The sequence below is a fragment of the Ixodes scapularis genome, unplaced genomic scaffold (genome assembly GCF_016920785.2).
Source record: "Ixodes scapularis isolate PalLabHiFi unplaced genomic scaffold, ASM1692078v2 PGA_scaffold0__279_contigs__length_252992795, whole genome shotgun sequence".
NCBI lineage: Eukaryota > Metazoa > Arthropoda > Arachnida > Ixodida > Ixodidae > Ixodes > Ixodes scapularis.
The window spans coordinates 240700492-240715015 of NW_024609835.1; positions in this window are offsets into that span (position 1 = coordinate 240700492).

Here is a 14524-nt window from a genome sequence, read left to right on the forward strand (position 1 = left end):
AGGGATACTCACACGCAACGCCATTGGCCAAGAAACGCCTTTGTTGCGGTATAATTTCATGGACAAAAGTGATAATTTTCATTCAATCTCTCCTTTGCAAAATTTGATGACGTAACTCGGGGATCGCAGTACACCCAAGTGACGATATTTGAATGCGGTTATAGATTGGACCCGAGCATTGCGTGGGCACTCGACTTGGGCTCGTGACAATTGCTAGCTCGAGAAGCATTCGGGTTGTGACCCGTGTCCAATCGCTGCAACGACGACAACAGCCGAGCCATAACAATGTCTGGAACTCAGCGCGTGTCCTGCGCTTTGCCAACCCCAGCGCGTGGCTATGATCAACACTGGCGGCATATAATCGGCTCCATATCGCGTGGCCGCTTGTTCTGGCTGCGAGTTGAGGGGGTGAACGCTGCTTGTTTTTCTTAAATTTTTTTCTGGGACTTCTATTGCGTGGGGGGAAAAACGAACGCGTGTGTCATAGGTCATTAACGTTAGGGATCCGTTTTAAGCGGTATTTCTGCACAGTACAAAAATTGTTGCATTGCTCCTTTAAGTGCGCGCAATCCGGTGTCACTCAGCTCGAGCGCGTAGCTTTGGCTGATGCATAGACGCCATCTTACCGCCCACGTCACGCACCGAGTGCGCGAGAACGTCACGCGCTGGTACATTCCGGACAACAATGGATGTCTTCACCCTGAGACAGACAGACATCTAGGCACCCTAGGTGTAATAAAACTTTCAAACGAAGGATAACCATTCTCGGTTCCATTGTAAGTGCGAGCGAAGCCGATGTTGTAAATGAAGAGTTTGCCATCTTGAATGACACTTTCACTTTATGAGTACGAGTACCAAACAAGCACTAGGTGTTGAGCACGCTTTTGTAGCTTTTTTTCTTTGTTCGCACTTGCGGCCAAACAAAGTTATAGTTCAGAATGAATAGCGCGTGTTGGAAACAGTCACGAAAGCCGAAATTCAGAAGATATAAAACTGATGCAGCTGGCATTCTTTCTTAGTCATATCGTGTCTTCGGGCCGAGTATATTAAGGTCCTTACCACCGATCTTGAGGGTCAGCAATACTGTCATAAAGTCGCCATCATGATGAAGACATATCTGTTGTTTTGCCTTCTCGGTGTAATCCTGGGTTCAGTCGCTCCTTTCGTTCCAAAACCGCCTACCGGTAAGCTCTGTTCCTTTTTCTTTTTTTTTCGTCGACGCTTGATTAGAGGAACTTCCTCAATCGTCTGAAAAGTAAAAAGAAAGCGCAACGACGTCACTGGAAGTCGGCTGAAACAATCTACATTTTGAGCCCAGAACTAATAAAATGCGCTTAGATAAAAAAAAAAAAAGTTTTGATTTTGATTTTTTTAACTGGCATTGTATTGTTCTGTGCAGTATAAGGTAGATTTCCAGCATATAAATTTCAAATTCGACCTCCTCCCCTGCCCGTTTCACTATAGGACCCATCCTTCCAAAAGTTTACAACCTGAGACCCATTAAAACAATAAGATATCGCGGCGCTTCGTGAACCCCCTTTAACGTTTAATGAAAAAAATAGCTGGGGGGAGGGGGGTCTCGCGCGGTTACCCCCGCCCCCCCCCCCCCCCCCCCCCCCCTCTAAAAGTTTATCACGGTCAGTATGGTTTTCTGACGCAATGCGTTTTTCCAGCTAGATTTCCATCGAAAAATAAGGCCAAACAAGTTTCTTGTCAACGAGTATTACGCCATTTCTTGTCCAAATATTCTGGTACGCACATTGTCTACATTTAGCGGTCTCAAGTGTCGCTGTTTGAGCTCAAGAAGACTCCTAAGTAAACACCCAGCACAGTCCAGAGCGTGCTTCTCATTATGTGCCTCCCAACTTATTCCATAAGACTAAGATTTAAAGTGAAACGTACTTTGTCTAGGTGTTTCACATTTCGTGAAGCCCAAAGGCTCGTTCACACACATGCAACCGAGTGGGACCGGCTGAGACGAGACCAGCTTTTAAGCCTCTTGCGACGGCCTAGGACGTGCTCGGCAGCAGCGCGTCTGGTCCTACGCCGTAGCAAGGGGCTCAAAAACTGGTTTTGTCTCTCTCCGTCTTACTCGGCTGCAAGTGTGTGAACGGGCTTTAAAAAGGGAAGACAGAATAAAAGCGTTGCCGCGATACTTGATGCTGATTGGTTGACGAGTCGGACAGGAGAAGTGACGTGCTCGACGCTGATTGGTTAACGGAGAGGTCGTGTGATCAGGAGTGGAGTGAGGAGGAGAGGAGGTGTGTGTTAGAAGGTTCTGGAAGATCACCAGGGGCCCTAAACTCGTCGAACGCAAAGTTGGAACTTAAAGTTTGCGGAGCGCGCCAATTGGACGCCGGCGAAAAAAGCGCCAAGTCATCGCCAGGATAGTCCAATCGGTGCCCTCCGTGAACTTCGGCCCCGACTTTGTGTTTGACGAGTTCAGCGCCCCAGGATTGTGATTTCAAGTGTAGACATGCCACACAATAAATTATCTAAAGAGGAGCGCCTCTAACGTAGGCGTCTGGCTGAACAGGTTAGAAGTGCTGCTAAACGATTATATGAATGTTTATGATGCTAGAGCCTTTCATGTATGCAACAAGATTGCCTAGCAAATTTTGCCATACTTTTTCTTTCTCGTGCCGTTGTGTTTATACATACAGCCAAAGTAACGTTGCATACAGCGTAGCTGAACGCGGTATTGGCTCCGCTTTCAGGGGGATGCGTTCGCAACGAAGTGTTCAGCCGTTGCTACAGCAGCACCTGCAAAGACGACACCTGCGAGTCGCTGGGTATTGAGGCCGCCGGAGGGTACGTGGCGTGCAGCGAGGACTGCAATTCCGGCTGCGTCTGCCGCAAAGGTTACGTCAGAGCAGGAAAGGCATCCGAACCTGCAGGAAGCGTCTGCAACACCAAGACGCCATGATTTCGGCGCTGTTTAAAGAATAAAGCGCGACGTCTTCGTTTTCGTGGTTCCTTGGATCAGTACTTCAATGTCGCCGACACGAAACCGCGCTTCCCAGCTGCATATCAGGCAAGCCAAAGTTCCCCTATACTGCGTTAACCTTTAAAGGATGAGGTTTTCGAGATCGCTTAAATATGCCGATAACTCACTCTTCGGGATAACTCACCCTAGAAATCCATAAACCATAACAATAAGCGGCCAATTTTTCTATTAACAAAACACTCAAAGATCGAAATTATCTCCGGGGAATGGAAGGAACATTGGGCCGGCAGCCAGGACGGCATGTGACCAATGAAAACGCAACATTTCGTTGAGATTGTAAACGCAGTTATTACAAAATATGTAAGCATTGGAAGATGCTAAAAGTAAGTTAGAGAAGTAAAAAAATGGCAATTTTTTTGCAGAGAGGGAAAGGAATGCTGGCAATAATCGTCTCAAAACCAGTACTATAAATTTAGTTGTTTTTTTCACGGGAGGGATGGGATCAGTCGTCAGCTCTCAAGCACTCGAGCACATTTATGTTGAAGCCGATTATATAGGAGCTAGAGAGCACGATTCTCACACGGCGGTACAGTCATCGCTGAAAGTTGTGAATTACATTGCCCATGTACACCTTCGTTCTCAAAACTCAATCAAGGTACCCTACCGTCGTCTTCCTTGGTCTTTAAAGGGATACTTCAACGAAATTTGAAATATTCCCGTCGTGTACAAAAATAGGTTGAATATAATCCACAATATCCGTAAATAACAATCGGACCTTTGTATTTTGGTCCTAGTGGCTGTATTTTTCGTTATAAACGGCCCACTCTGGCAAGCGCTCGGAGAAGGCCCAGCTTAGAGCACGTGACATCCAACGCAATCGTGACGTAGATCGTCTCAAGACGAGCAAAGCTACGGCGAGGCTGATGTCGAGAGGATGGCCTAGTCGTTCCAGCCACCGAAGCGGCTGCTTTTGTACGAATTTTGAGTGACGGGTTAATCTTCTATAATCTTCTAGGGGGACAATAGCGACTTCTGCGACACACAAAAGGGATTCTCGGGAAGAGGGGAGATCTTCCTTTTCCCCTTCTCTCGTCGTGGCCGGAGACGAGACAACCTTCGTCACCAGCTCTCAAGGTTCCTAGACGAGCATTACAAACGATGCGTTAGCGACATCCACCAGGTGCTCTTTGCTAATCGTTTAATTCGTTTTAAAATTCCTTTTCGAGACTTTTTTTAACAAGATATTGGTATGTTCCATGTGATACTGCTCTTTTGAACACATATAGACCAAAAAATGAGCGCCGAAATTTCGTTGTAGTATCCCTTTAAGAGAGGCAAAGTGATGCTTGGCATTGCGTACACCCTCCCACCGGTGGCAGGGGATCTCTGTTATGTTCACTGGGGAAGGGGGTGAGGGATTGTGAGACATCTTGACAGACACCTTACCTTCAAACTAATATCATGCACATGCATCCAAACGCTGACACAGCCAAACTCTGTGTCAGAAACACGCTCAAATAATTGATGTTGTACCCACGGGTTTTGTTCTCAACTTCGCCGTTAGGCGCGCCATGGTTGGATCTTCTCCACAAAGAGAAATCTGATATCGCCCGTGACTCCCCGGACTTTAAAGGGACAATGAAGGCAATTTCGGAGATCTTTTTGGCGATTGAACTGGGTTCCAGGCACGTCTCAGGCCACGTTGCCCAAATTTCAGCCGAAACCGGCGCTTGTGTGCCGCGCAAATCAATTAAACAGTCGCGGTAATAGGGAGTTTTAGAATAGCGCACGCTAAAGCTTTGCGTGCGCAAAGAATAGCGTCGTCGCCACTGCGCATGCTCCGAACGCAAACCAGATTTTGTGCTTTGCGTGCGCAATTTTAGCGTGCGCTATTTCTCGGAAATAGCGTGCGTACGCAAAGATTCTTTGCGCTTCTCCAAGGAGGATTCGTGATGAGAAGTTGGCTAAAGCCAAGACGAGCAGAGTTGAAAAAAAATGGCGGCTTCCAGGATTATGTCAGCGGCTGCTTTGGCGACGTCGTGAGTGCGACGTCGGCGGCATCCTCGCGGCTGCGATTTTCAATACGGGACGGCATTGTACTCGGTTTGCCAACGATCACCGACAGCTTGGTGCTTGTGACGCGCTAACATTTCTCGGCGAAGGTACGATGTGCGAAGGTCAGTACACGAGACCTCTCTTGCCGAGGCGACGCAAGCGGACACGACCGGTCAACCGCTCGCGTCGCATTATCACGTTTAAACAAATCTAAAATAATACTCTGGACCAAAAAACTTTTTTTTTCTTAAGTTACAGCATTTCGTGGGTGAAATAAAAATTGTGACTTTGTCTTGGTGGCATCGCAGGCGCGAGATGCTTGGGCTTTTGCGTCGCGACGGAGAAACGCTATTCTAAAACTCTCTCGCGTCGGGTGCGCTAATACAAGCGCTAAATTTAGCGCTAGCGTGCGCTAAAATTGCGCACGTTATTCTAAAACTCCCTAATAATCGTATCGGGATCGACTGGGGCGACGCCCCAAGAGTTGCGGGAGAAGCCAGGAGAAGCGGAGCTCACGTGACCGATGCGGGGCCAAGGAGCGCGACGTCACAAGAGACGGGTCAGCGGTTGGTCGAAACAAGAAACGTGCCCTCGGTGAAGTTTTAGTTCGCGATTTTTAGAAATACTGTTCTAATTTCCGCTTGAATAACCATCAAAAGTATAAATCGGATCGGAAATGATTACTAAACCGCAAATAAAACAGCATCATTGTTTTTTGCTTTGCTACGCTGGACGCGAAACCGGCAACGAGCAACTATGGGCCAACAAAATAAAATTAAAAAAGAACACGGTACTCTAAAGATTTTGCAAAATGGTAGCTGTAGATGGCTGTTCTAACGATCGGCTGAAGAGTATTCGTTCGGGCGACGCTGGTTTTCACGTGTGGGTAGCTGTTTGTGTTCTTTGACGATAAAAAGAAGACGTCCGCGGAGGAACCGGACCCCGGAACGGCGGGATCGCTGCCGCTTTCCCTTCGGCATCTCCCCCGCGTCCGTCCTTCGGCATGCGGGCCGCTCGTTGCAGGCTGAGCGGTCTCCGTCGGGTGATGGCAGTGGCCGCCACACACGTACTCCCGTTCCGTTGGTGTTCGGTCACTGAACGGAAGCTCGAACTCGCTCGCGAGAGCGGCATTCGTCCATGTTGACAGAGTCGGCGCAACGACCGCGCCACCGCGCATCTGGTTACCGCGGTGGGTTCACCGCGGTAACCAGAGTCTAGATCTCCTAAATACTACCGATACCGACTAGTCACACTTGACGTCACCCCTACGTCACCTCCGTGTTTGGAGGCCCAGAAACGAGACTGGAGATGGTTCAGTTTCGGTTTCTTTACTTCTTTCGTCGGCACATAAATACGCGTCATAAATGTCTACAAAAAATTATGCGGCATGCTATGTTCCCATGAAGCATTAAAACACCATTTAAAAAAGTGAAAGCCGTTTACAACTCCCTGTAACACCGAATTAGAGCGCAGCTCTTGAGGAGGAGGAGGGAAGGGTACTGGGGGGTGAATTGACCTGGGGGGTCACGTGACCTGGGGGGTCACGTGACCTTGGGGGGTCACGTGACGATGCCGATGATGTCATCAGTGACGTCACTGATGACGTCATCAGTGACGATGACGATGCGGACTCCGATGACGTCATCAGCGATGATGACGATGACGATGCGGATGTTAGTGACGTCATCAGTGACGTCACTGATGACGTCATTTGTGATGATGACGATGACGATGCGGATGCCCCCCGAAGTCACGTGACACCCCCAGGTCACGTGACCACCCCCCAGGGTCACGTGACCCCCGCCGAGGTCACGTGACCTCCCCGATGACGTTATCGTCACTGATGACGTCACCGGCATCCGCATCGTCATCGTAATCATCACTGATGACGTCATCAGTGACGTCACTGATGACCTCACCGGCATCCGCATCGTCATCGTCATCATCACTGATGACGTCATCCGTGACGTCACTGATGACGTCATCAGTGATGATGACGATGACGATGCGGATCCGATGACGTCATCAGTGACGATGACGTCATCGGGGAGGTCACGTGACCTCGGCGGGGGTCACGTGACCCTGGGGGTGGTCACGTGACCTGTGGGTGTCACGTGACCTCGGGGGGTCACGTGACTTCAGGGGGTCACGTGACTTTGAGTGTCACGTGACCTTGGGGGTCACGTGACCCTGGGGGAAGGGTCACGTGACCTTGGGTGACCTTGGGGTCACGTGACCTTGGGATGACCTTGGAGGGGCCACGTGACCTTGGGATGACCTTGGTTACGCCGACGGTGACGGCGACGCCAACGGCGACGGCGACGCCGACGGCGACGCCGGCGCCGCTCAAGCCGGGAACGGGCCCCTAAGAGCTGCGCTCTAAAAATTAAATAAAATCGTCTTCATTGTCCCTTTAAGCACTTCTTTCGTTCAACCGGCCAAGTTCCATACAAGGTATTGTAGCCCACCATAGCCAAGTCTAGCCAAGTTCCCCTCATACCCACCCCGTCCACAGATAGCTGTGCTGCCAGACCCAGCCGGTACTTCAAGTTTTAAGCCGCTAGACGGCGTCGTCAGCGCCTCAATGGACCTTTTCCGAGAAGCGTTCTGCACACGCGCGAGCGCCCGATGCCAAGCGGCGGAAGTCGGCACGAGAAATCGAGGAAATTCGGAAGGAGGCTGTGGATCAGCGAGTAGAACATGTAATTGTAGCATTTATGTAATTGTGTTACACACACAAAAAAAAAAAAAAAGAAACTGGACGGACAGAAAAACACGACGTTTAGGTGAACGTTATCGATGCCCCTCCTTAACTCGCGTTGGGCACACGCCGCAGCTCAGAGAGCGAAGAAACTGGTATAGCGCAGGTAGGTCACTTCCTCGATTTTTAGTTCCTGCAGCCACCGCCTGGTGTTGTCGGTTATGTGGAAAAGATCCATTCTTAAGATGGCTGCGCCCTGAAAAAAAATTGAGGGACGACCACACGACGTCTTGTGTTTAGAAACATCACGTCGTGTGATTGCCGGGAAGACAAAACTCACTTGTCTTCTTTGGGGTTTTTTGGACTTTTTGCTCGTATCCTTCCGGCTGGCCTTTGTTGGTTGGGTTCGGCGGGGTCTTGAAGGGCTGGTTGCCTGGCTGGTTCTGGACGACGTGGTACAATAACCGAACCCGGTCAAAAACTTTGAGCTCGGTAGCTCAGATGCTGGAGGGAAGGGCGGGGGGGGGGGGGGGGGGGGGGGGGGCTGAAAGGGACTCCTAAACCTCAAGGAAGTCCTCCATTTGTTGGAGCTCGACGACGTCGCGCTTTGGACATGCACAAATGCCTCGGCGAGCTCCCTCCTGGAGGGCGGGTCGTGTACTGTAAAGACTGTCTACGAATTTTCCCGGTGCGGGTGGTGCAGTTTGGTTGTCCCGTGGTGAAGACTCATAAGGGCTGGAGGACTGAGGGCTAGAAAAGCGGGGGTGCCTGGTGGACGTGGCCCCCGCTGCTCCAACCCCTGGTCTTTTAACGTGGTGGACGCCACCCGCGGAGACTAGTCACAAGTGCGCAGGCGCCACATTGAGGCGGGTTACAAGGGCGACAGCGGGTGGAAAGGCTTAGGCGTTTGCAGACGACCGATGGCGTCCATTGGCTCCTTGCAGCCCGTATTGCAAATGCGACCCATAGACCACGTGATTTCGATTATCGGTCTGTTGCAGACTCTGTAATACCGGCACTTTAGGGAGGACACCCAACCGTCGTGCCCCTAGCGGTTAAGTTCACAACTAAACCAGTGGTGAACTAGTTACATCGATGTACATTGTAGTAACCTGTACATCGATGGGGAAAACATTACAAATTATTTGTTTGCCTGTTTTTCTTTTTTTTTTATGCAGGGCTGGGCTGACGTATCCGAGCGCTATGTCAGCGTTCGAGACGGTGTTCGTGTTCACAGCTTTCGTGTCCAATCTGCGCCCCACAACTGGACCCCTTTTGGGGACGTAGGAACGAGAGCACTATACGACCTTGTTGCCTGTACTTGTTTTCCTATCAAAAACAGTCAAGTGAAAAAAATTTCCATGAGTACACATACTTACGTGTAGGAAGGCGAAATCATTATAGTCCCGCAGAAGAAATGTTTTCCAGTAATGTTTCTACACGTATTAAAGTTGAGGATGACGTCGAAAATGACTTTTTAGAGATTGACGCTCAGTAAGGCGTCTAGGAGGACTTCGAGGACGATGTCGTGGATTACGTCAAGGATGGCGTCTAGGATGACGTCTCGGACGACCTTAAAGGGGCCCTGCAAGGACTTTTAGAGCGCAGCTCTTAGGGGCCCGTTCCAGGCTTGAGCGGCGTCGGCGTCGCCGTCGGTGTCGGCGTAACCAAGGTTACCCCAAGGTCATACCAAGGTCACGTGACCCCCAAGGTCACTTGACCCCCAAGATCACGTGACACCCAAAGTCACGTGACCCCCGAGGTCACGTGACACCCCCGCCGAGGTCACGTGACCTCCCCGATGACGTCATCGTCACTGATGACGTCACCGGCATCCGCATCGTCATCGTCATCATCACTGATGACGTCATCAGTGACGTCACTGATGACCTCACCGGCATCCGCATCGTCATCATCACTGATGACGTCATCAGTGACATCATTGATGACCTCACCGGCATCCGCATCGTCATCGTCATCATCACTGATGACGTCATCAGTGACGTCACTGATGACGTCACCGGCATCCGCATCGTCATCATCATCACGGATGACGTCATCAGTAACGTCACTGATGACGTCACTGACATCTGCATCGTCATCGTCATCATCGCTGATGACGTCATCGGAGTCCGTATCGTCATCGTCACTAATGATGTCATCAGTGACGTCACTGATGACATCATCGGCATCGTCACGTGACCCCCAAGGTCACGTGACCCCCCAAGGTCACTTCGCCCCCCCCCCCCAGTACCCTTCCCTCCTCCTCCTCAAGAGCTGCGCTTTAATTCGATGTTACAGGGAGTTGTAAACGGCTTTCACTTTTTTTTACTGATTTTTAGTTTGCATCAAACCTGAGCGCACTGAACTTAGTAACTTAGTGAAACATTTCTTCCCTCCAATTTTGCTTTATTTTAAAAGTTATAGGCAAATTAAAATTACAAAAACAAGCAAAGAAAAGAGGCCGCATCTCCAAGTGGTGAATGATGTTGATTGGGGCGAAGCTCTGGTGGTGCTGATGATACTGATTTTATTGTTTATAGGTAGTGCTGATTGTTTTTTATTGCTCATAGGTAGTGTTGAGTTCCGGGTTGCCGTTTTGACTTCATTATTACTGCTTTATGGTCGGTGAAATGCAGAGCCAGTGGTTCTTCTAGCGGATCAGCTTGGATCCGCTAGAAGCCGTGGGAACGCATCTCCACCGCTTAAGTCAACGGTCCAGGTCAGAAAGAGAATGTGTGGTATGGATCGCGATTATATGCGTAGTTGAGCATTTGACCGCAGAGCCCTCTTGTCTATAAGCGTTGAGCCAGTGCATGCAAAGTTTAACGCGATTATATACGCATTTGACCGAAGCGCCCTCTCCTGTATAAACGTTGAGCGGCTACATGCAATGTTGGAGTGTAGCGTAGTGGGGAGAAAGAAGAAGACGCCGTTTCGAACGGACGTGCTCCTAAGGAAAATCATCAATCTGCCTCAGGCCGAGGAAACCCCAGTACTTCAGGTTTAAATAGCAATAACGATCTTCGAATGATGCACCCGGAGAACACTGTGACCACACCCGTAGGCCCAGGAAATGCCCAGGCTAGGGCGGTAAGCCAAGATGAGTACCGACTTCTGCTTCCACGATTTCTGCCGGCGGCTTTGTGCCTTAACTCTGTGTTTCTTCATGCTGACCTCACTGGTCGTCCTTACCGTGCGATGGACTTTCGCGACGGTCTGAAAGATGTGATTGATCTGAGTGAGGTGCTGTCCCTCGGGCAGTTCCAAATGAGCCACTTCTGGATGGCAACGATGGCAAATCCTTCGGCCGCGGAAAAGCTAAAGGCGGTGAAAGAACTCAAGGTAAAAGGAAAAAAGTGCCTCAATATAGATCCCAATTCGAAACATGTCAAAATCAAACTGCTCTGGCTACCGTTGCACTTGGACGAGAAAAAGGTCGCTGAAGCCTTGGCGCCTTTTGGAACGGTGCGGAGTGTCGCAAGAGAGAAGTGGCGCGTTCCCGGGATGGAGAACATGGAGATAATGAACAGAGAGGTCTGCATGACTCTTCACGACTCCGCGACATCAGAAAGCGTTCCTCATCTGTTAAAAGTCGCCGGATCGCAGTCCCTCGTCGTCATGTCCGGACGGCCACCCTTGTGTCTGAGATGCAAGAGAGTTGGCCACATTCGACGACAATGTCGTGCTCCAAAATGTGCCCGATGCAACAGATGCGGACACCAAAGCGACGAGTGCTATTCCAGCTACGCAAGCATACTTCGAGGCCCCGGCACTGAAGCAGATGCCAACTCCGAGCTCTTGATGAACATCTTAGAGGTTGTGGATGCCAGTGGAGACATCCCTCCCACCCAAGGATATCTGCAGAACACACGCCCCCCAGGTCCCAACGAGTGCAGGCGTCGGCTGAGAACATCGAGCCGCCTAAAATCGGCGCAGCGACGGAAGGTGAAGCTCCATCTACACAGGAGTGTAAGGACGAGAGAACTCTGCAACCATCGGAAGCACTGGGGCAGTCGGCGAACCCCGCAGGCAAGCCAACAGGTTACGACAACGAAGATGACCCTGAAGCCACCATGGACACGACCCTCAGCACATCAAAGGACACTAATGAGAGCAAACGAAAAAAAGAAGTACCGCCAGACACCATCGCGAGTAAGCGGAAAACACCACTTGCGCGCTAGAGTCTAGACGATAATATAACCCCTCCTCCCCACCCCCACCACCCTCACCCGCATACCTCCCCTACCTCCTTCTCCTTCTCACGAGGGCATTCGTTTTATGACCTTGAATGTTAGAGGCTTCAATTCCCGCAAAAAGCAATATCATTTAAAGCGCCTCCTTGACGATAAGGATTTTGATTTTGTGGCGCTGCAAGAAACAAAATTGTGAACAAGTAGAAGATGCCTTGAACATTTTCCTCCATCAGTATGAAATATGTGTTAGCCATGCTGTTGGTTTCTCTGGCGGTGTCATGTTGTTTATTAAGAAGTTATTTCAGTTATCTGAATTAATGGTCACGACAGTTCTTTGCGTGCGCTTCATTATGTGCGACTTTCGAGTTACTGACGTATATTGGCGTGTAATATGTGTTTACGCACCGAATGACGTCAATCAAAGAGTAGCATTCTTTCATCATCTACGGCCCTATCTAATTTGTAACAAATTGGTAGTTCTTCTATAAGATTTCAACTGTGTTTGTGAGGAAGCAGACAGGACGCCTACTAAATCGCGCATTGACAAAAGTGCACGAATACTGCTAAATATGGTTGACGAGAGCAATATTTTTGACGCAGCCTCATTTCAACAAGGAGGAAAGCAACTGCAGTTTACGCATTTTCAAAACTCTCACGCACGCTTAAAGGAGCTGTGCAACGATATTCAATAAGAATGTTTTTCTATCTACACGAGCTTACTGGCACACCTGGGACTCAAGGATACTCACACGCAACGCCATTGGCTAAGAAACTCCTTTGTTGCGGTGTAATTTCAAGGACAAAAGCGATCATTTTCATTCAATCTCTCCTTTGCAAAATTTTATGACGTAACTCGGGGATCGCAGTACACCCAAGTGACGATATTTGAATGCGGTTCATAGATTGGACCCGAGCATTGCGTGGGCACTCGACTTGGGCTCGTGATAATTGCTAGCTCGAGAAGCATTCGGGTAGTGACCCGTGTCCAATCGCTGCAACGACGACAACAGCCGAGCCATAACAATGTCTGGAACTCAGCGCGTGCCCTGTGCTTTGTCAACCACAGCGCGTGGCTATGATCTACATTGGCGGCATATAATCGGCTCCAGATCACGTGGCCGCTTGTTCTGGCTGCGAGTTGAGGGGGTGAACGCTGCTCGTTTTTCTTTAATTTTTTTCTGGGACTTCTATTGCGTGGGGTGAAAAACGAACGCGTGTTTCATAGGTCCTTAACGTTAGGGATCCGTTTTAAGCGGTATTTGCGCAAAGTACAAAAATTGTTGCATAGCTCCTTTAATAGAATGTATTGTTCCTTAGAGCTTATCAACTGTCTAGGGACTTATACGGTGGATTCAGTAGTTTTCACTGATCACTGTGTGGTCTTGTTAACAGTAGGGAAGAATATAAGAAAAAGGCAATAAACTGGAAGCCGGGACGCCGTCAAGAACGACGTTGAGGACGACTTCCTACCGCAAGGACGACGCCAAGGTAATGAAAAAAGTAGGGTTGCCCAGTGAGCGGCCCATGCCACTCAATCGTATTTTTAACGGCTTATAAGATGCCTTCTCGCTCGATGGGATAAGTAAGGCGCGCGGCTCTCGCCTTAAAAGAAAAGTCCGGTGCCTCGCGGAACAGGACTAATTTACCCCTTCGTGTGTTGAAATAAAGTATACCTAGACGGGCATCGCACATAATCTTTATCTTGGATTTATCGAGACGTATACGCGTGTCAAACGCTAAAAGCATCGTTTCTTTCTTCAACAAGCACTCATGTTTACAAACAAACCGAAGCATACCTAGCGGACGCCACCGGCGCCGCGCATGCGCGATGGAGTGTGGGCAAAAGGCTCACCGTCGCCCGTAAAGAAACCACTGGAATGCGGTGTTGTCAGCGTTGATATAAATCCCCATTTCTTTTTTTTTTCTCTCTTGCTTTGGAATGGTTAATTTTACGTCTTCCTGGCAATGTCTGACTACTGTGGCGGCCTCAGCGAAATTAACGAGGCTCGTTACACCGCAAAACTTCGCGTGAATAATAGGGAGTTTTCGTAGATCGTTTCCGCCGTCCCGCAACGCTCCCCGCAACCCGCTACGATATCCCGGTTTCTTCAGTCAACGCTAGCGGCGCGCAGCCGCGTTAGCGGTCTCTTCGTTGCGGATAGCTTAGCGGAGGGAGGAACGCGGTTTACGAAATTCCCTACTGTGACATGTGGCGATTCACTCCGCGTGGACGCCGCAGAATAAACGCTAAATCCTGATTCGTACGCTGAGATTCTGCTCTCTATTTTCAGTCATGACGTCGCTCGGGCTGCAAAAGCGTGAACCGTAGCTGAGATGTCAACGTCGATACTGAAAATCGCAAGCAGAATCGGACCCACTGAATCAGGCATCACAAGTCGGTGATGGCCACTTGTAACAATTATCAACATATGTTTGTATCTACTGTTTACACCGAGAATATTTATTCCAACCAAACTTCAAACTTAAAAATCTTTTGAGTCATCCACTTACTTTTTATCGCAATGAACGGATGTTCGGTCTACGGGCCGCTGTCGTTCCAACAAGCCGACGACAAGAAGCAGAAACGTTTGAGAGCAGACGACAGTACGAACGATCCGGCGGCCG